Source organism: Anas acuta, chromosome 4 (genome assembly GCF_963932015.1).
Source record: "Anas acuta chromosome 4, bAnaAcu1.1, whole genome shotgun sequence".
NCBI classification, from domain to species: domain Eukaryota; kingdom Metazoa; phylum Chordata; class Aves; order Anseriformes; family Anatidae; genus Anas; species Anas acuta.
The window spans coordinates 44,227,963-44,248,003 of NC_088982.1; the positions used below are offsets into that span (position 1 = coordinate 44,227,963).

The 20,041-nt window shown below is 42.9% G+C and overlaps 1 long non-coding RNA gene across 8 annotated transcripts in view; it reads left to right on the forward strand.

Moving 5' to 3' along the window:
• LOC137856068 (uncharacterized) overlaps positions 1 to 20,041 on the forward strand; it is a 216,729-nt gene that overhangs the window by 163,682 nt on the left and 33,006 nt on the right. Inside the window, exon 3 of one of the 8 annotated variants that reach the window (XR_011096180.1) lies at positions 3,574 to 3,733. The exons of the other annotated variants lie outside the window; for them this stretch is intronic. This is a non-coding gene — a long non-coding RNA (uncharacterized lncRNA). The remainder of the gene's footprint in view (positions 1 to 3,573; positions 3,734 to 20,041) is intronic. 8 annotated transcript variants of the gene reach the window in all.

The window sequence follows — 20,041 nt, forward strand, 5'->3', positions numbered from 1 at the left end:
CATGTCTTTTCTGTCAAAGAAGTTTTGTCAAATGCATTTTTTTTTTTGTGAAAAAACTCATAACTCCAGTAGTTCCTTAGTCCTGTAGGACAAGAGGGAATGGCCTCAAGTTGCTCCACGGTAGGTGCAGGTTGGCAATGAGGAGACATTTCTTCTCAGAAAGAGCAGTCAGGCATTGGGATGGGTTGCCCAGGGAGGTGGTGGTGTCACCGTCCCTGGGGGTGTCCAAGGAAAGGTTGGACCTGGCACTTAGGCACGTGGTTTCATGGGTGACATTGGTGGTAGGGAGATGGTTGGACCAGGTGATCTTGGAGGTCTCTTCCAACCTTTATGATTCTATGATACAGAATTCTTGGTCTGTGAAGTCCTGGGTGGTAAAGCTCAGTATGTAACATACACGGATGGCTTTTTGAATTTATTTATTTTTACAACCTTTCTCTGGAGCCAATCCCTCACGAGACAGACTTAAAATAATCAGTTTCTATTCTGAAATACAGAAGGCAGTCCTGCACTGTTCTGAGCACCGTTAAGTCACACAAACATCAGTGGGGAGCCAGGAGTCCACACAACGAGCAGCCACGGGAACATTGGACAAGAAGGAACCATCCCCTTGTGCAATTCCTTTCTGTTTCAGGTGGCTTGTGACATTTACCCACATACAGACATCTTTATCAGGTTGGTCTTGGTGAAAGAGTCATCTAAATAACCCCTTTTAGATATTTTGTAGAAACGTGGGAGGAGGAAATGAGAATCTTTGGTATGAATCACACTGTGTACCTTCTTGCAAAGCTGCCCATTGAGTCTTAACACCTAGCTGGCTGGCCTGTTTTCCCTTGGCAGAGCAAAATAGTGCTGGCTTAAGACAGTGGATAAGTTTTCAAGCAGAATGATTACAGTAGCTGTTCTTCACTTTCCTACATGTCACTAGAAAACATTTGTGAAGTGCATCTTTTGTGTGCAGAGTGTGGAGGAACTATGGTAATGGTAAGAATGTGAGGGGGAGAAAAAAGCAATTAAAAAGCTGAGTGTACCTGTGTTAATTATGGATAAAGATGGTATAATCCGGTGCTTTCTGTTATAGAGATCCCATTTTAAATTGTATACAACTTTCAGTTTATAAGTATTCGGGGTGAACTTCTTCAAGCCAAGCATCTGCCTCAGGCTGCGTTGTGGAAGAGTTTCAAGTAAGTTGGTTCATTTCTGAGACTGAGTTTAAGGAGTAAAGATGTTTTGCCCATATTGAAATAAAAGCATACCTCTTTTGTTTTTGAAGCTCTAATCTGTTTTCAAGCATAGACTTGAAATTTGTCAGGGCATCCATCCAAGTCTACAATTAGCTGTGTTAAGCTCTGCATTTTTGGTCAAGTCGTGAGCCTCTGAAAACCTGAGCTCGCTTGCTCAGCAGGCAGGCTTGTCAGAGCCTAATGGCTGAATTAAAGATTCACAAAGGTATTTAGTCTTCTGACTAGCTGTGGGTTTTGGGGGCTGGACACTTTAGGTAGGAGCTATAAGCCTGAATACATTTGTGCACATTGGTTTTAGACGGAAGATTCCATCTGCAGGCAGCATCTTCTGTCCCTTAGGGTATTTTTGATGCCTACTCAACTGCACACACTTTATCTTAGGGCTCTGGGATCTGAGCTGGTCACTCCCTGTGCTTAATCTTTCATATTGCAGCAGTGTGCGGTGCCAGCACTGATTTTCCCCTTGTCTTCTCAGAGCTCTTGATGTTGCAGCCTGAAGGAAAGCTGGCGTGGCCGGCTTGTGGGGGGATGAGGTTGCATGGAGGGACCTTGGGAAGGCAGAGAGCAAAGATGGAGAGGCAGGAGCTGGAAGGAAGGATTACATCGAAGAGAAAGTAGGAGCAGGTTTTAGGAGGAGTAGAGGCTGAGGAAAGGGGTTGGCATATGGGAGAAGGGAGAGCAGGTGGGGTGGGGACAAGCAGACCTGAGATTAAACAGGACCAAGGAGGTGGGAGGGCCGGAGCAAGCAAGATGATGGAACAGAAGAAAAGCATCCAGAGCTGAAATGGGTGGGTGTGAATGGAAACAGAGGGAAAGAACAGGAACCGTGGCCTGGGGTATCACTTCTGTTCTCAGCAAGCAGAAATTGCAGAATGAAAGAAAACCAGAATTAAGCTTGCTTGAGTTACATCCTTCGTGTGCAGATATTTGTCAATACCTGCTTCTGGTAGACTTTGGAGCTCTGATCCTTTTTGATTATGGCTCCTGGAATATTATGCGTATTTTTGGCATTGTAATGTTTTTATTATGGGAGAATAAAAATGCGGTCATTAGTCCTCCTAGTTGCATTAGAATATTACATGTTAGTAGTTTTACTGAATGTCTCTCCTGCCTATTATTTTTGGTGTATTTTTGGAGGTGCGAGGCTCTCTGTGTAGACCTGCAACAGTGAGGCTGCAGAGCTTTTTGTTTGTTTGTTTCTACTAAACACATAGCTGCAAAGGAAAGCTCTTCCTTCTATTAAATCACACGGTGATTCTTTGTTTTTCCTTACTGTACCCTAGTTGCAGAGATATCCAAGAGAGGGAAAAGAAGTGTTGCAAAAACATTCACATGGACCCAGATTAAATCTTTATTTCTATTCCATGATCAGCAGTAAAGTGGAGCACTAGTAATAAAGCGTGCCTCTGCCATGGGGCAGAGCTGAACTCAGAGGCAGGCTCGTCCTCCCCCATCAGTGCCAGCATTGCTAATTAGATGGCTGCCACGGAGCTGTCTGGGGAGGGGGAGCTTGTGCAAGCAGAAGAGGGGAATAATCTTCCTGCCTGATGAATACAAGAGTTGACTGGGTTCCCCCACCAACTATAGTGCTGCAGTGTTTGACATTATTTGTTCTGTTAATTTCCTTCTTACCCATTGCTACCTCCCCAGGAAGGCACCTTACCTAGAGCAGGGCAGGAAAAGAGCAGGCATTCTGCCCCGTGCCACAGGTATCTGACAAGGATTAGTGTAAAAGCCATGCGCCTGGCATTCCCCTTCTCCCCTCCCTTCCCCAGCCTTCCTGCTCTCACTCAAAATGTAATGTTATTTCCTTAGGCAGCAAGTGGTCTGGGACCTGGAATATTGAGTTTACATCTAACCATGGGGAAGATACATGACAGTGACTGTAAAAGCAGCTTGCAGTGCGCATCTCCCCACTCAGTCAACTCTTGGTGCTTTTCTGACTAGTTTCTTATTGCCACTTCTCATTTCAGAAGGCAAAGAAGCAGCCTTCCTGTGGAATACCTGTGGCCTTCTGTTGTCTTTGGCATGATACAAATGGAATTATTTTCCCCGCAAATAAAATTGCTTGCAGCTGACATACACTCCTTTTGCTGTGAATGTTGGAGGCAGCGTCTCCCTGGGTGTTGGATGCCGTTGTTCTTCAGGCTTGTTAAGAACTGGAGTGAAAGATTCCTTGTCGGGGCTTCTCTCAGCATAGCAGTGCGTTTGACTCTGCCAGTGAAGATTTCAACTAGAAATTGTTGATCTTTTTGTGTGCGTGTATACGTTAACAACGTTTAAAGATGAATGATTGCAGTGTGCTTACCTTGAGCTGTCTTGCCTTCAGGTTTTCATACGCAGAGCCTGCTTAAGGCATCTCAAGAAGCGTGGGAAGGTTGAGATTTCCCACCCTGAGGATGAAGGCCAGGAGAGAAGAGCCATTGCTTCCATAGGAAGAGGAGAAGCATTGATGTGAGCCACCCTTCCTTCCTGCCTTCTATCCCCAGGTAGCTGCTGCCTACGTGCTCCAGCCCCTTTCTTGCTCAGTAGGGCAGGAAAAGTTGCCAGCATAGCTGTCCTTACAGAGGTGAGGTGAAGTAGGTGCTGGAATGGTAGCCCTATTGCTCCTCCTCCCAGCACTATGGTGCCCTGTGGGAACTGCTTGCTTTTCCTGTGCCTAGACACAGCCCTCCCTAAACAAACCTTCACACTGCAGTTATTAGGAAAAAAAAAAAAAAAGAATTTGTTTTAAAGCGCTGTAATTTTTAGAGCAGTGGTTTGTCTTAGTTTTGCCTGAATTCTCCAAAGAATCAAGCTGATGGAGTCCTTCAAAGTCCTTGAAGTAATGGTTCAAAACAGCTAGTAATCGGTGAGTGGCAGGCAGGATTTCTTTTCCCTACTGAAGTCTCCCTACTAAATTTTTGTTTCTGCCTTTTGTTGTCGTCTGTATTCTGTTTCATCGGGTAGCATTTTGGGGCTAACTGAACAAGACATGCATCATAGTCTGCTAGGGAAGGTGGTTTCCTAAGTAGCTGTGAAAGTCTCCGCATAGCTGAACTGATGCCTAAGCTTCTGCTCCCAAATCTGTATGCAAGATCCTGATTTTTTCAGAGTGCTGAGCAGCTGTTGATTCTAAATAATGTTGATACCCAGCCCAGCTGTATGCATGCCTAAGTAGGACCACGTTGACCTTTTGTGGCTAATGATAACACTGTTGTTTTCAGAGTGTATCTTACCTGCATATGTTCTTAGTTGCGCATGTGTTGAGTTTAGGAATTGCAAAGGAGAGTGCACTTCTGGCTGCCAATCGGTTGTACTCTGAGCAATGAGGTAAAAGAAGAGTACTTAGTCCTGCTTATTTTGCATTTGTTTTTGCTAATTTAAAGGAAGGAAATCTCTGAAGAAGCTGAAGTGAGGGAGTATGAGCAATTTTCTGAGCTTCTGCATATTCAGTTACTGGTAGGTAATTCTTCTGAGAATTTCTTGGATATATATATCTGCTTGTGGATCCTTAACTCCAGATGCTAATTGAGAGGAGTACTAATTAAACAATGACTATCCTACCAAACTGCCTCTCTAGAGAGATTTCAAATCCAAATCTGCACCAAGGTGTTGATTTCCCTAACAAAAGTTCTGCGTAAAGCTACACTCTAAGCCTTCAGTCCCAACCTCCCTACCAAATGTGATTTATTTGAAAAACAGTTTTAAATCAGAGAAGATACTGAGGATTACATAATAGTTGCTTACTAATGATGCAGAATAATCTGTGTAACTTCCTAGAGGCTTGCCTTTCCTAGACAACGATTTCACATCTTGAAATCAAGTTTATATAATCCAGCTTCCCCATGTAATGGATGTGGTTTTGGGAAGAACACTGATAAAAGATATGGCTTGACTCAAATGGAAATTCTGAACTACCTTCAGCAAAAGTGCAGATATAGAATGTGAAACCACCTGGTCCCCGTGGAACAGAGCAAAATGTAAGCCAACCATTAAACCATTTAGTTCATCTATTCCCTCTGCAGACTTTAAGGCTATTAAAAAGACAGTCTTTAGGGCTAAGTGCTGAAGAGACTCCTAGCCCAAGCTCTATTCAGTCCTGCATATTGAGTTTGGAGATTGCAGGACGGATGGAGACCATTTATGAACCTTCGGGGAACACATGCAGTCAGTATTCTTCCCCTCCTGCCCACCAATAAATTTTATAAAAACCTTTCTGTAGACAGCAGAAAAAAATATGAAATAAATGCCATGCTAAAATAGCAAATTTACAGGTAGCCATGGCTAGTTTGTTTAAAGAAATTATCTTTTAAGGGCAGGTGATGCTAAAGGATTGTGTGGTTAGATGCAGTCAGCTTGTGGCTGACTACACAGAAATATCTTCTGCTGTGATAGTTAACTAACTCTGAACAGTCCATTGCTAAATACTGATATTTTTGAAGGACTTCACATTTCTTTAGTTGATGGTCTCCATTCAGCACAAACTGCTGCCTGAAGCGGGTGGGGGAGTGCAGCAGAGAATTGCCTGGGACAACCATGGGAAATAGAGGGAAGTTTCTGTTGTCAGAAGCTGCAGCATTAGCTCAAGAGTATCCTAATACCCAACCAGAGCCTATAGAAATCACAAAGAGTGCAATGAGGAAGGGGATGTTGCTGGAAAGGGAACTTTCACTACAGCAGTTCCTATTCCCCCTAGCAGCAGCAGTAGCAGCAGGCTGCATCTCTAGGGTGGCAGCAGCAATCCCAGCCTTTCCTAATGGGCTGAGCCAAGAAAAGACTTCCTCAAAGCTGACAGTGAACATGTCTGATCAGTCAGAATTATTTCAGACATATTTGCTGTGAGTGCACTGGTGTTGTATCTGGTCTTCTGAGCATTGTGCATTTCTGGGTTTAGCATCTGACATCCACTTTGTCCCTGGGTAGCAGCAAAAGTTTTGTCATAATTCAGGCAGTTTGCAAATCCCAAACAGGAGTGTCAGGGACTGCTCAGAAGATCCCTGCAGACTGTAAGTACCTGCTAGACAGGGTGTACAGAATAAGTGGAGCTGTGCAGGGTGTCAGCATTGTTTGTACAGCAAGAGTGCTCCTATGGGGTGTTCAAATGACAGGATACACCTGACAATATTGGCAATACCAGGTGTTGTCCCAGATTTACCCCCACAGACACTCCCACTGGCAAGTAACACAGGCAGGGAACTGTTTTGGCTGCTAGGAAGCCCTCCAGGCTTTTTACAAACCCTGCCTCCTTATCTGAATCAGCTGAATAAGAAGGTATTTTTGTGCCTCTGTGCTAATGTTGCCTGCTGCTAAAATGATCATAAAGGTGCTAAGGAAACAGTCTCCACACTGGTGGTACATTAGGAAAGGGCTGGATATACTTGTTGATCAAACATCTTTTTGTAATTTTAGCAATGTGTGATATTAATATGGCTCAGCAACGTTTCCAGATCGTGTGCAGATACGTCCCAGGTCAGTGATGTGTAGAGAAGAGAACTTTCTTCCGCCCAGAAAAGGATGGCTGAGTATCTGCAGGTTTATTTCTGTAACAGCTTGCTCCTGTACTGACAAGAACCTAAAAGATAAATTTTCATGCCAGGCAGAAATAATTTGGCAGCAGCTCTGTGTCAAGCCAGTTTAGGGCTGGGCCTGTAATGGCCAGTTTAGTTTTTCTGTATCAGTTGACAATTTGTGTTTACAGTGAGCGTTTTGGATGAGTTCTTATAGGTGATTTCTGTTGATAAATGTTAGTATGGACTTACCAGCTATGCACACTGGCTATTTCAAGATTGTTTCATTGATAACACATAGACTTATCGCCAGCACCATACCTCATGTAGAAAACTCTGCGTAGTAAGGGAGCCAGTGGGCAGTCAGGTAGATACTGTAGTGAAAACAGTGGTGCTAATGTAAAAATGCTGGGTAGTTCTTGTAGGCCTACAGAGTCTCTACGTACAGAACTTGAGCTTTTGCTGTCTTGCATGTTGTTTATTTCCTGTAAAGACCGTAGTCGGGGTGGAAGCATTTTGTACTCGGGTTTGTTCAGGTGTGAAGCAGTGCTGGAGGGAGGGAGCTCTGGAGAATACAGCCATCCAATTCAATCATTATCCGTGAGAAGAACAGACGCTGCAGTCTGGAGGCAGGCAGTAGCGTGGACTGATGTGGTGCAGGTTCCTCACAGTATGCTGCTGATAGTACTTAAAATCCCGGTGTAGAGGCACGCTACTCCTCAGCGCTCCTTAGCTGCGCAGAGCTGCTCAGACTGCGGTGGGCAAACATCTTCAGGTGTGGACAGGCATACTTGTGTGCTCAGCTCTCACACCTGCAGAGTTTGGAACCTTACCCCTCGAGGGGAAAAATTAGTCTGTTCAGTAATTTCTCCACAGGGTACCAAGCATTTTGTAGCCATTAAAATCCTTGTGTACTGTAGCTCTTTGGCTGAGCTCCAGCTTTTACTGTCAAACAGTTCCTTCAAATTAGCTGTCTTTTAATACGTTCCTGTTTCAGGACCCCAGTGATGCAAAATTTCAGTTTAAAGGAGTATGTGATGTTGGATTTTACGCTTCTTTGCTCTATGTATTGAAAATATATGCTGGACAGCCTGATTTAGCCGTAAAGAGTTGGGGGGGGGAGCAATCAAATTTTGTATTTGTACAAAATAAACAATAGTATTCAGTTCTTTCTGGCACAAAGTCCTTAACCAAGTTAGCTGCTGGTTCTACACTGCTACGTAGGCACCCATCAGGCACCCACACCAGTAGCCCACACAAGCAGCCTTGGGGATTGCACTGGGGTTTATGAAGAGGAGAGCAGCGCTGTGTGCTCCGTTTTTGTCTGCAGAATCTTGCAGAGATACGCTGGGAGGGTTTGAACGACTTGTGAGCAGGGTGGCACTTGTGATACTGATCAGAGCTTATCTGTAGTGCTGCTGATTTGGAGAAACTGAGCTCAAGACGTGGTGCAGGCTGAGTTTACAGTGCAGCTAACTGAGTCTTGCTGCTGTGTTTGTCACAGAGGCAACTGAATCATATGGCAGATTTGAGTTTGGTCCTTAAAACCGTACAAAAAGGTTAGAAGAATATATCCAGTGTCTGAACTAAACAATTGTCATAGCAGAATGGCAAGATGAGCTCACCTTCCTGTTCAGCCACGTCTTTCAGGAGCTGCATCAAATACCGGTTCACGTGTCAGATGATGGGGATCATCCTCTTGGAAGAAATTAAGGCCTTGTATAATTTCCTCAGATTAGACATCCCAACTCAAGAATTTCAGATGCCAAAGTACCTCTTCTTTTTCACAGCTTGAGAGAGAGGGGCTAAGGTCTCCCCTTACGTACATGGCTATTACCTCCGCCTCTTTGGGGTTTGCATTGCTCAGAGATTTCTTAGACACGGCTCAGGCCTGGACAACTCTTGCCTTCCTAGTCTATTCCCCCTTTTTTTCTTCCTCTCACAAGACCACTGCCAACCCTGAAGCTCCTAATTTCCAATCCTTCTGATTCTAGTAAGAAAACTGGGGAGAGAGGTCATAATGTAATACTTAATTCTCAATATTAGAAGGGTTGTGATTGTGATGGTTTGTTCTCCCGTTTGGTAGAAACAAATTCTTGATAGTGAAGTGTGTGTCAGAACATGGATTGCTTTGAGGATTGCTGTTGTACTTGGTATAACTAGACACTTGCAAAATTGTGCAATGCTGGAACTGTTCTCTACTTAGCTGAGACTAATGTCATTAAAAGGAATGGTGGATAAATAAGGAAATGAACATCCTGTTGCCAGGTCAACCACATTCCTTATTTGTAAGTATCGGTGTGTGTGTGAGGAGGATAATATGTGGTGATGACAGACAAGAGCTGCAAGCTCTCCATAGCACGGTGGGAGGGAAAGGTTGTAGAAAATAATGCCTTTAGCAACAGTGACCTAAACCCTTCGTTCTCTCATCGTTGTGTGTACATGACCGTGAGGAAGAGGGAGAATTATGAAAAGGATCAAAAGATAAAATTCTCTTTCTTAATTAACTGTTTTTCAGTTTCCTGAGGGGACACACAACATATTTCTGTGTGTCTTCTCAGTTTTCACTGGTGATGGGAGACACTGGATCAAAGATACTGCCTCGCTTAAACTGCCCTCAATTTCTTCGTGTTTACCGTAGATGATTTACTGCCCTTCCAGGTTCCGACTTTAATCCTGTAAATGTTTTTTCAGGGGTTCATCGCAAACCTTCTTGTGAAATCTACTTATTATGTTAAAAATACAAAGGAAGAGAAAGTGGATTGTTTTTTTTTTTTCTTTCCTTCAGTCCTCCCCCTCTCCCCCCCTTTTTTTTCTTTCAGCGCTGTCAGCCAGATCTGCACCATCAAGCCAAAGGTTGTGTTGTTATGATGAAAGCATGGAGTGGCCAGAGTCTTTTGCTTTTCCTAGGCTGATGGCATTAAAGTGTAAGGAGCAGCAGCTTATCTGTGTGAAAAACAGTGATGTTTGAAAGTTTAAAGTGAGTTGCACCATTAAGCCTATGAAGTACTTATTTCCAGAGTGTGCCCTGTGTGATATTGGCACCAATTTTCGGAAAACTGGGTATGATTCTAGCTCTTGTTCCCTGTGTGCACGTAGGATTGGAATACTGCGATGGGAGAAATGTGCTCATGCTTGAAATTGAGGCAGTCCCTGTCCGTTTTCAGCAGGTATTCTTGCAGCCTGTTAAGGGTTGCACAGACTCTAAAGGGAGTCTTTTTCAGTCCTTTAATTCTAATATACCAACTAAGATAATATTTTGGAAGTGAGTTTTAAAAGTTAGGCTTCCAAAGAAGTGTCATCTTCATTTCTGAACGGCTGGGTACCCAGCCCTTCCTGTTTTAATCTGCAGAGGCCTAATGGGGTTCTCGGCATTTTAGAAAATCAGGGCACTTACATAAGTACCTACATGCAGATAAAGTCTGACAGGCACCCAGTTTTGAAACTCTTGTCTGCTGGGTGCTGTGTGGGCGGTCAAGAAATTTTAAGTGGACTCCTTGGGAGATGGAATTGTTGATATCAAATGCTCACTTCGTAGCTGGCAATGATTTTATGAGAACTGGCTGCTCATCTTTTCTCCTCTAGTGTGTTTTCCTTCTCCTTCCCTTGTTTCATAAGACAGTCTTCATTTGACTGTGGGGAAATCAAGCCTAAAGTATTGTTGTATCGTGTGTTACAGCTGCTCCCATGTCATTTTCTCTTCTATTTGCATAAGTCAGAACAGAACTGAAGTACTCTTCTTTCCGCCAAAGCTTTCTGTTTTGGTGAGGAGGAAAGGAAAACCAACAACTTGTCTCAATAGTTTAGAAACCTGTAGTTTCATCTTTACAAAAATGCTTTACAAAACAAAGGGAAACAATAGCTTTTGCAGAGACTGTACAACAGAGAACCCAGGGGGAACCCAGGGTATTTTATTATTTCTGAAATGCAAATCACAGTAAAAAAGGGACACTTCTCTGTACATGAAAGCTCTGTCTTTTTTTACGCTTGTCCAGCTCTGAAGATAGAAATACAGTATTTGCCTTCTGTTTAGAATAAGCAAATGATTGGCATAAAGTGTTCAAGTGTGTGTTTTTCTTTTATCTCCCACAAGTACTGTTTTCCCTCTTTCCATTCAGTTAAGTCATGTTTTGTATTTTATGCAACCTAGAAAAGGCTCTGTGTTCTTAATCTTGTTATCTGCTTTCTCAGCATTTATTCATTTTTCAATTGCCTATAGAAGTAGAAAGGTTAAGATAGAGTAACCGGGCTCCGTGATGGCAGAATCTTTCTTTGTAAAGCCGCTGCTTTCATTTTCTTCTCAATTTGCCTTTTGTTTTATATGCTTCAGCTTTATGATAATCACATGCCGTGTTAGATACAGGTCTTCTGCTCTTCCATAGGTGCACGCAGCATGTTCATGGAACAGAATATAATGGCGATGTACGTAGGCATGATCCAAGAGAAGCACTAACCTGTAAAATGTGACATAATGTTATTAATTGGAAAATATGACCCAGCACCGATTATTCAATACAAAAGTTGTCACAGAATTACCCGAATCCTCTTTACTGCATCTGTTCTTGCGGTGTGCGTACACAGCAGCATGTTACTGATGCATTGAGGTCTTTGTTTTGATACCCACAAGTGTTATTTGGGCTCTGATTTGCTCCTCTGTGTTCTGTCATGCCATGTTAAAAAGCTTTGGGTAGCGGATGTTCCCTGTAAAACAAATTAAGTCTGCAGACTGTGCTTTTATTAATTATTTTCCATATTCTCTGCAAGGTGGATACTTTTCAGGTTGGTCTTACTCTTATGGAAAATTGTCTTGATAGATGAGTAGCTCAGAGCAACATCTGTAATTTATGGATATAGCAAACGCGTGCAGTCTCTCACTGTCTTTACAGATGTGCTTTAGGGCAAGTGAGATGCTCAGATAATGGAAAGGGGGAGTGTTAATAAATCTCAGTCAGGAAGACAATACTTACATCTTTTCTTTAAAACAAAGTCAAAGCCAAATTCTAAATTACTTTTTTAAGCATCATTGATGCTTTTTCTTTGTGCTATTGCTATATTGAATGCTAGATAATATGCTTGATGTGTAATTTAAAAAATACAAGTAATTAGACTGTGAGATTTGTTTTCCAAAACAAAACTAGTAAATCACTCAGACCCCATAAAATGTAGCGTAGTGCTTTTGATTAGTTGTTGGAATCATTTAAGTCGCTCTCGGTGTTTGTTTCAGAATTAGAGAAACCATTACTGTATATTTGGAGAATGACTGCTGTAGTATTAATGACATTATTGTAATATGTGAGGGCTGGGAAGAAAATGAACAACACAGAAACCGCTGCTCTGGAACAAACCAGTGATCCGTACAGTCTTGTATCCTGTCTCTGACAGTAGCCAATATGCGATGATTCAGAGGAAGAAATACACACAGCCAATTGTGTTATAGTGTACCACAGAGGGAAATTTCTTTCTGGCCCCAGATGGTGCTCAGTTTATGCCTTAAAGCATGAGGATTGATAGCCATTGTAAATTTTACCTTAGCTAGTGTAACCAAATTGGATTACTCCTTGTTGTCCGTAACCTGCCCTTCACCTGGCCTTCACAGAATTACAGTCCTGTCCCTTATTGCTGGATTCATAGCTTTTATGTTTGCTGTTTTAAGCAGATGCAGTACTGCAGTCCAAGGACTTGTGCTACTATTTTACATGATGTCACACACCATTGTATTTTTCACTGATAACAGCCTGGCTCGATGCTTTTGGCTAAACTGAAAATGTTATTTTCCTGTGGGACAGAGCAGTCACTGCACTCACCCAGTGTGAATTCCTGGTGCAGAAATTTCTCTGCCAGCTTGATAGCAGCTGTCCTCATCTGAACGCAGGAGCCTCGTCATGGGGAGAGTTGAAGAGTAGAACTGATACTCCAAGACTTTTGTGTCATTGCAGTGGCCTGAAAGGAGCAAAGTTGGGCTGGGAGCGTTACTGTGCTCTGCAAATCTTGACCTCAGCAGCCTCTGAAGGGAAAGTCAGTGTCAATGCCAGTGAATCTGTTCTTTCAGCATCCTGAAAAAGCTGTGTTATATATCCTTAGATGAAAACATTGAGGTGTAAGGTGCTGCTAAAGAAACAAATATTTTATTGCAATGCATATGTGACATTTGGACCAAAACTTATGAAAGTTCCTTGGATTCAGCTGTTATGGAAGCAGAGATCAAGGTCTTTGTGTTAAGCCTTGGTACATTTCATTTGTTATGTACCCATCTCATAAAGCCCCGTAGCCTGACAGGTGCTTTCTGACATCTGGCACTCTGCTAAAATAGTTGTTTATTGCAGACAAAAACTGACCTGATTTTAGGCTGGCATTCATACTGCAAGGTAGTGCAGGCTTTTGAAAGTGCTTGCACTGATGCTATTGCCCTTCCAGGTCCTGTTGGGTACACACTTGTGTGATGGCTAACAGCATGCGTGTCTTCGTGGTTTGTGCACTGCCATTTAGCCAGTCTTTCTCCGTGTGCGGAGTGAGGAGAATCCACAACAGACAGTACTTATGCAATTACCGTCCTCCTCGTCTCTGCCTCTGTGGGTGAAGATCAGCCTCTGACTTCACAGATAATGTTCAAAAAGCAGCAAGCAGTTATCACAGGAAGCAGATTTTGCTCAGCAGCTTACAGACTTGTCATTAGGAGCTGCCTTTCAGCCTTCCAAATGTGTGCTCCACTGTCATTTTGCTGCTCCTTGGGAGATAATTAAACAAGTCATGTCTCCTTGCCAAATGACCAGTCAAAGCCAGGGAATGTGGGTTTCCTGAATGACAGCGGAACACCAGAGCAATCTTTGGAGAAAAAAATTCCCCTTCTCGCTGAAGGAGGAGGCCCGGCTTTGTTTTAGACCCCTTCAATATCACCGCCGATGATTCTTCCGGAGGGATCATCTACACTTTAAATCGGGGGAAGAAATGACCCTTTAGTTGGTTGGTAAGTGGCAACACGTCACGTGGCCACCTGTGGACCTCAGCTGCTCAACCCCGGCAGAAATTGTCCTTGAGTTGTCCGGCCGCAGGAGCTGGCACGTTGCCTCTTCCTTCAGAGCACAGCCCCCTTCTACCAGCGCTGCGGTACTTGGATGCTCACTCGAAGTCGTGGCACTTTGCATGTTAGAGAGGAAGCCTTTCTTTGTCTGTGAAGGAAGGGACTTGTGGTGATATGCTGCTGCCTAGGCTTCGGGGAAAGCTTCTGCTGTCCCTTGACTCCCACAGGCACTGTTGATCCTCGTGGGATTGCATTGCTGTCCCCTCACTCCATCTTCCTTTCCCCAGCTCAGAAACGGGGCTTTAGCAGGTGAGACTACCTCAGGTAGAGCTCTTTCTGAAGCAACGCATTGGTTTTCTCCTCATCCTGCTACTTTTCCCCAGCCAATATTGGCCCAGCACATGGAGCCAGCTGGCTGCGGGGCTGGAAAGCTGGATGCAGCAGTCTCCGTGTACTGACAACTGTAGAGGGACAGCGTTTGTTCACAGCCAGGCTGTCTTACAATGGGAAATTAGTGTTTTCTTGCTGAAGACAAATGAAGTTTTGAATACCAACAGATGAACTGCAAAATTCTGCCAGCTTAATCCCAAATCCCAGAATTTCTATGCCCCGAGGGTCTTCCATAAAGGGCCGCAAAGCATTTTGTAAGAGTGTGTAGGCATGATAATAAGGTAGTTGCACAGGCAGAGAACTGCCTACCTTGGAAAAATATTAGTTCGGTGTGGTTTAGAGATGCGGTGCGCTGATTTAAAGACAAAAAAGAAGAGGAAACCAGCTGTGTGGGTATTAATATGTTAGACTAACATTCCGCATGCACAAAGAAACACTTTTAAGCCTTCAGTGTGCAAATCATTCACTGAGTAAATCCAACATTTCCATAAAGCTCTTGCTCTTTCACTTGAGCTGTGATGCACTTTACCTTGGACTTAACTACCTCACATTTCTCCTTGTTTTAATTACCTTTTTTTGTGTTCCTTTACAAGGTTCAAAATTCAGAAATCTCCAGGCCACTGTTTTAAGAAGAACGCAAGCTTTTATACCTAATGATGCAGATAAGCATGGGGTGGTTGCTGTGAATCCAAGACCTTCTCCAAAGCCTCACAGTTCTACTTTGTGCCCCATGCGTGGCTGGGTTTTTGGTACGTGGATGCACAAGTGCTCAGAGCAAAAAGGAGGGGAGGCAAATTCTCTCCTCAGGGGTTGGGGAAGCCTCCTGGGCCCTGGGGATTCAGGTCTGCCACAGCACCAGGTGCTGTCAGGCAGCTGCTGGGTGGCAGCTTTCAGCCATCCACAGCAGCAGCCTGGTGGCTCACCTGTTCAGCAGTGCTGCGGCAATGCCAGGGCAAGAGCAGCTCCCAGTAGGCTTTAGAAAGCTGTTTTGGCAAACCCCCACATGGCTCTGTTTGCTTCAAATCAAAGAGGCTTAAATGCTCCAATGTAAGCAGTGCTCAGACAGCAGGAGGGGGTCTAGCGCAGGGATGTTGAATGAATTAACATGTGCTCATGCGTGTTGGTGGTTTTTGGTTTTTGTTGTGAAAGCAAGGTGGGCAATTTTCCTGCTAGGAAAGGTAAAGGAGCTGCCGTTTTGCATAGCATCCCAGCCAGAGCTGTGAGAGAGGAAGGCATTTCCCTTCTCTCCCTGGAACTCGCGCGGTGGCAATGCCTGGATGCTGCAGATTGCCCAGGAGAGCCTGTATTGTGCAGGCATCAAGTCTCAGCAGCGTTGGGTTTTCTTTGTCGATTTTGTAGCAGCCGTGTTAAATTGATTTTCATGAGCCATGGAAGCTGCTGAATGGGAGGAAGGCTAATTGTCCCTTCAGTCCGTTCTCCTGTCCCTGCATGCATCCAGGGAACCTCAGACCTCTGGGTAATCCCAGAAACACATTCACACAGGGAGGTGTGATTTGCGTTTGCTGCGCAAAGTGGTGATTCATTGTAATCTGCCTTACATGCGGGCTCAAGAGGCCAAACCTCATTTTTGTTTGGCTTGTCCCTGAGTGCTAGTGAATGAACTTATTGTGTGAAATAACCATGAGTGTCAATCTCTGGTATTTCACCTCAGAAATTAATAATACTTTCTTGAGACAGTCTCCCTCAACTGTCAAAGCTGTAATGCTGCTGAGCGATGAGGCCTGGAGGGGGTTAGGGCAATGAGCTGCTCTGCATAGGTGCGATCAGGATGTCAGCCCAGACAAACCGAACTAAACACGCATTGGAATTTGCTGTCAATTTTAAGTGTCCTTTCAGGAAAACGACTTCTTTCCGAGTAATTTTCCTTCACCTTTTTTTTTAATCCCATGTGGCAAATCTACATCCCTCTGAGTAGGTTCTGGCTGCCAGAAACTCCCCTTCAGGAAAAACAGAGCAAAGCCACCCATCTCCAGCACAGTCACTTGCACACTATTAGAGTCACCCTGGATTTGATGCTGGCTGATAGGCTGTAAGAGGTGCTGCGTGACTCCTAAGTACTTCTGCTTAGCAGGGAGGCAAACGTGGCAGTGCTATTTTTAATATAGAACTACAGACAGTGTTAAGCTATTTTCCTTAAAATTATTCAGAAAAAAATATTTAACATTAATGGCCAGATGTATGCTATTAAGACACTGATAGTTCATTTGTTTTCAGTAATGTTTTTAAGCCAGGCAACCTAATTAGATAGCTTTGTGTGTGCTGTGCCCAGTCAACTGTACTGGTAGGGGAAGGTCTCTTATATCTGGTCCCATTAGTGCCTTGGTTTTTGTAAGGAATAAGCAGAGTTTGGAAAAAATCACTTCAGACACTCTACGAAAAAGTCATTTAGTTCATCATCCTGGAACGCTTCTAGGGAACATCTGCATCTTTTCTGATTCCCTCCTCTGTCTTCATTTATCAGTGTCATTGCCTACGACACCACGTTGCGGTTCCTGTGAGAACGTCCTCTAATGCAGTACGAGCATTAGCACCCACTGATCTCCCCTAAGTTGCTTTACTGCTTTTGATTCCTCAATGTGATAAAGTAAATAAAATTGTAGGCTTTGCTTGCTTCTCTGGTATTCCATAAATATTGTTATTATTTACTTAATTTCTAAGCAAATGCAGGCCAGCACATTTACACACATACGATTGAGAGTGTCGCCTTGAGTCCCTTGCTGTTGTAGGCTATGTTATACCAAGCATCACCATTACTGTGGTAACTCTGCTTTCTAGTGAGTGAGACACCTTGATAAGCAATTTCTTCTTTTGCTCCCTGTCACTGACAGGTATCACTGCATAAATGCATTTTAATTTTGTGTCTCCTTGGCATTGTGGAGTGGCAGGGGTGCTGTGTCTTGTTCACAGCATAGTAGGTTGGGTTTCTTTGCTTCAGATGCTGCAATTAGCTGTTCTGCAACCAAATTGTCCTAATGCCTGAGAAACTGCTTCTAATTTTCAGCCTAATGACCAATTTATACCTCTTTTCTTCTTGCATCAGCTTTTTTCCTGGCTGTTGTTTACCCTGTTGTAATTACAGATAACATTCTAGTTAGTTGCCTCTCAAAATAAATATCTCAGCTCCTTTGGCCTTCCCTTGTAAGACAGACACATCTGGATTTATATGGCAGCGCTTGTCTGCCTGGTGTACCCACTTGTGAGCCCCCTCCTTGAGTGCTGAAGACACTATTATCATGTGAAGACATTATTATCATCAGTGAAGACACTGTTTTTTCCAGTTTTTGAAAGAAAGCCCTCATACAGTGGCATTAATACTTTTCTACCTGCTGGAGATGCCTTGACTGATGCATCCTAACATCACATTTGTCTCTTTCACAGCTGAATCACACAGACCATACGTTCCCTACCTTAGCAATTTCTTATTGATGAGCTCTCAGCTTTATTACAGAAGTTTCTGCAGTTAACTCCCAAGTGCAGAATCACATTTGTGGTTCGTATGGAACTCATTTCACATTTCTGTTGTTCTTGCCACCAAAGAAATTGATTTCTTTTGGGGTGGTTACTGCAATCCTCTTCAGTGTCGTCGGTGACACCCAACATCACTGACTCATTAGCACACTTGTTTATGCCAGGGTTATTAATGAAAATGCTAAAACCTTTAGTAGTCAAGTTCCCTGCCACTGACATTCTTCCCCTTAATACTTCCAGTTGCTATATTTCCTTCGCCAAGCTGCCTACCCAGCAGATACTGTTTTCTAAACTGACAAATGGTTTCCTCTGGAAATGCTTTATAGAAGTCCAGCCACACGAGTCTGAGTGAATATCTTGTCTTTGTCTAAAGCATTGATTATCTTACCATGTCAGCCTGGAGAACTCTTTGGATAGTATCCCACTTTGCCTTTATGTCCATGTCATGCATTAACCTTTCTTTCAAAATTTGTTCTATATTCCCCAATATTCCTGAGGTTGGACCAATATGTCAGCACTCATTCATATTACTTTTCTGTTCTTAATACAGGCATTGCATATATTGTTATCTCATCAAACGGTATCACTTCTACCTGGAGAGACTATTATAAAATACTTGCCGCCAGACCATAGCAGTCTGTTCTTTCTACGAGCTATCTTTATTACAGAGCTGTGAGAAGGGAAGGCGTAGTTCTGTCTGGCTTTGTTTTCTGAAGGGAAGGCTTTGTTTTCTAACGGTGGTGAGATGAAAGAATTTAGTCATGTTACACAGGTGAGAAATCCTAGGCTGTTTTTTTTTTATTATTTCATTTATTTTATTCAGCCTCTTTAACATATGCGTTGGTTTACATTTCAGTGGCTGTTTATGAAAACATATGTTCTAGGAATAAGAATGGAAACAAAATGACAAAATGAGTAATACACTAGTTTCCTTAAAAATAAATAAATAAATAAATAAAAAATCAACTGTTATCATTGTATCTGAGAAGGGGAAATGACTTCAGAATCTCACTTCTCACCAGCTGAGTTGGTAATAGAGATTGAGAAGCACTGAAATAATTTTCTTAAAGGGCTGTTTTCATCTTGATAGAACTTTCTCTTTCTTGCATTTTAACAGTTCTTGAACAGTCACTGAATCCTTGAATGTGACATGGCACAGCAGTACATGTTGTAATCTTTTATTTACGTTGGGGTTTATGATAATAAATTATGCCAGCTATGTACGCTTTCATGGACTGTGGTCAGCAGCACGTAGTCCCCATAACAGTCTAATTTAATGACTTTGATGGGAAATATATATAAATATATATTTACTTCTGTGCTTGATGAACTTAATCTCTGAAAGGCAGAATGCCATCTCCCAAACTGAGATTCGGCCAGTGTACCTGGACAAGACCTGTTCTCCTTATCAGAAAAAAAATAGGTGTGAACCATGTAAAGGACCCAAATGATGGGAGGAGCTCTGCTTTACATTTAGTTGTATAATAGCACTAGTACCTTGCTGTGCCCTGGCATTATATGGGGACCCTGGTATTAGATGGGACTGCTTTTATTGCACTGATCCGAAAAGAAGAACGCGCAGTGTTGAGTCATCGGTTGTCCATCCGTGGAGGAGTTTGGTACTAAGCTGAGTCTGCTTATCACGTCAGGGAGGTTGCCGCCAGATGGTCCCACTATGTTGGCTGAATTTTCACCGACAAAAGGATGTTCTCCAGTTTCACTCCATTTTCCAGTTTAGTTTGCATGTGGATTTCTACTGCATGTGGATTTTATTGCTGATAAAGATATGGGGTCTGTTAAACAGGCAGCCTGACTCATTTCAGCTGAACTATGCCTGTGAATACAGTAAGCAAAATTCGGCCCACTTGGGTTCTCATGCCAGAGAATTTCCACATCTAAAAAACATATTCAGACGAGCATTTGGTTGTTCTTCAGAGGTTTGAAAAAGGAGGAAAGAAAAAAAAGAAACCTTAAATATGGTTATCACCTAGATTGCAGTGCACGATCGACTTCAGAATGATAAGAATTTCTAAGAGAAACATACAGGTTTTATTTGGAAACTCAGTGAAAAAAAAAAAAAAAGATTTATATTAACTTTTCAGCTTCCATTTTGCATTGATGGCAGATAACAAATAGGAAAAGAATGCTTCTTGGCTTAGTTGCTACCATATAATGCAGAGCGCATGCACATATTTAATATATTTTTTTAAAGAGGCGGTTTGATAAATGATTGGCCCAGTATTGCAATCACACATGTTATGGACAGCAGCACTATCATTTCTCCATCAGTACCGCAGAGCTTACATTCGCATCAGATGCTAATGTAAATGCCTTTACATTTTCCATTTGCTTAGATATAAAATGATTTGGGTAATGGATTCTTTATTGTGCTACGCCTTGTGGCTGTGCAA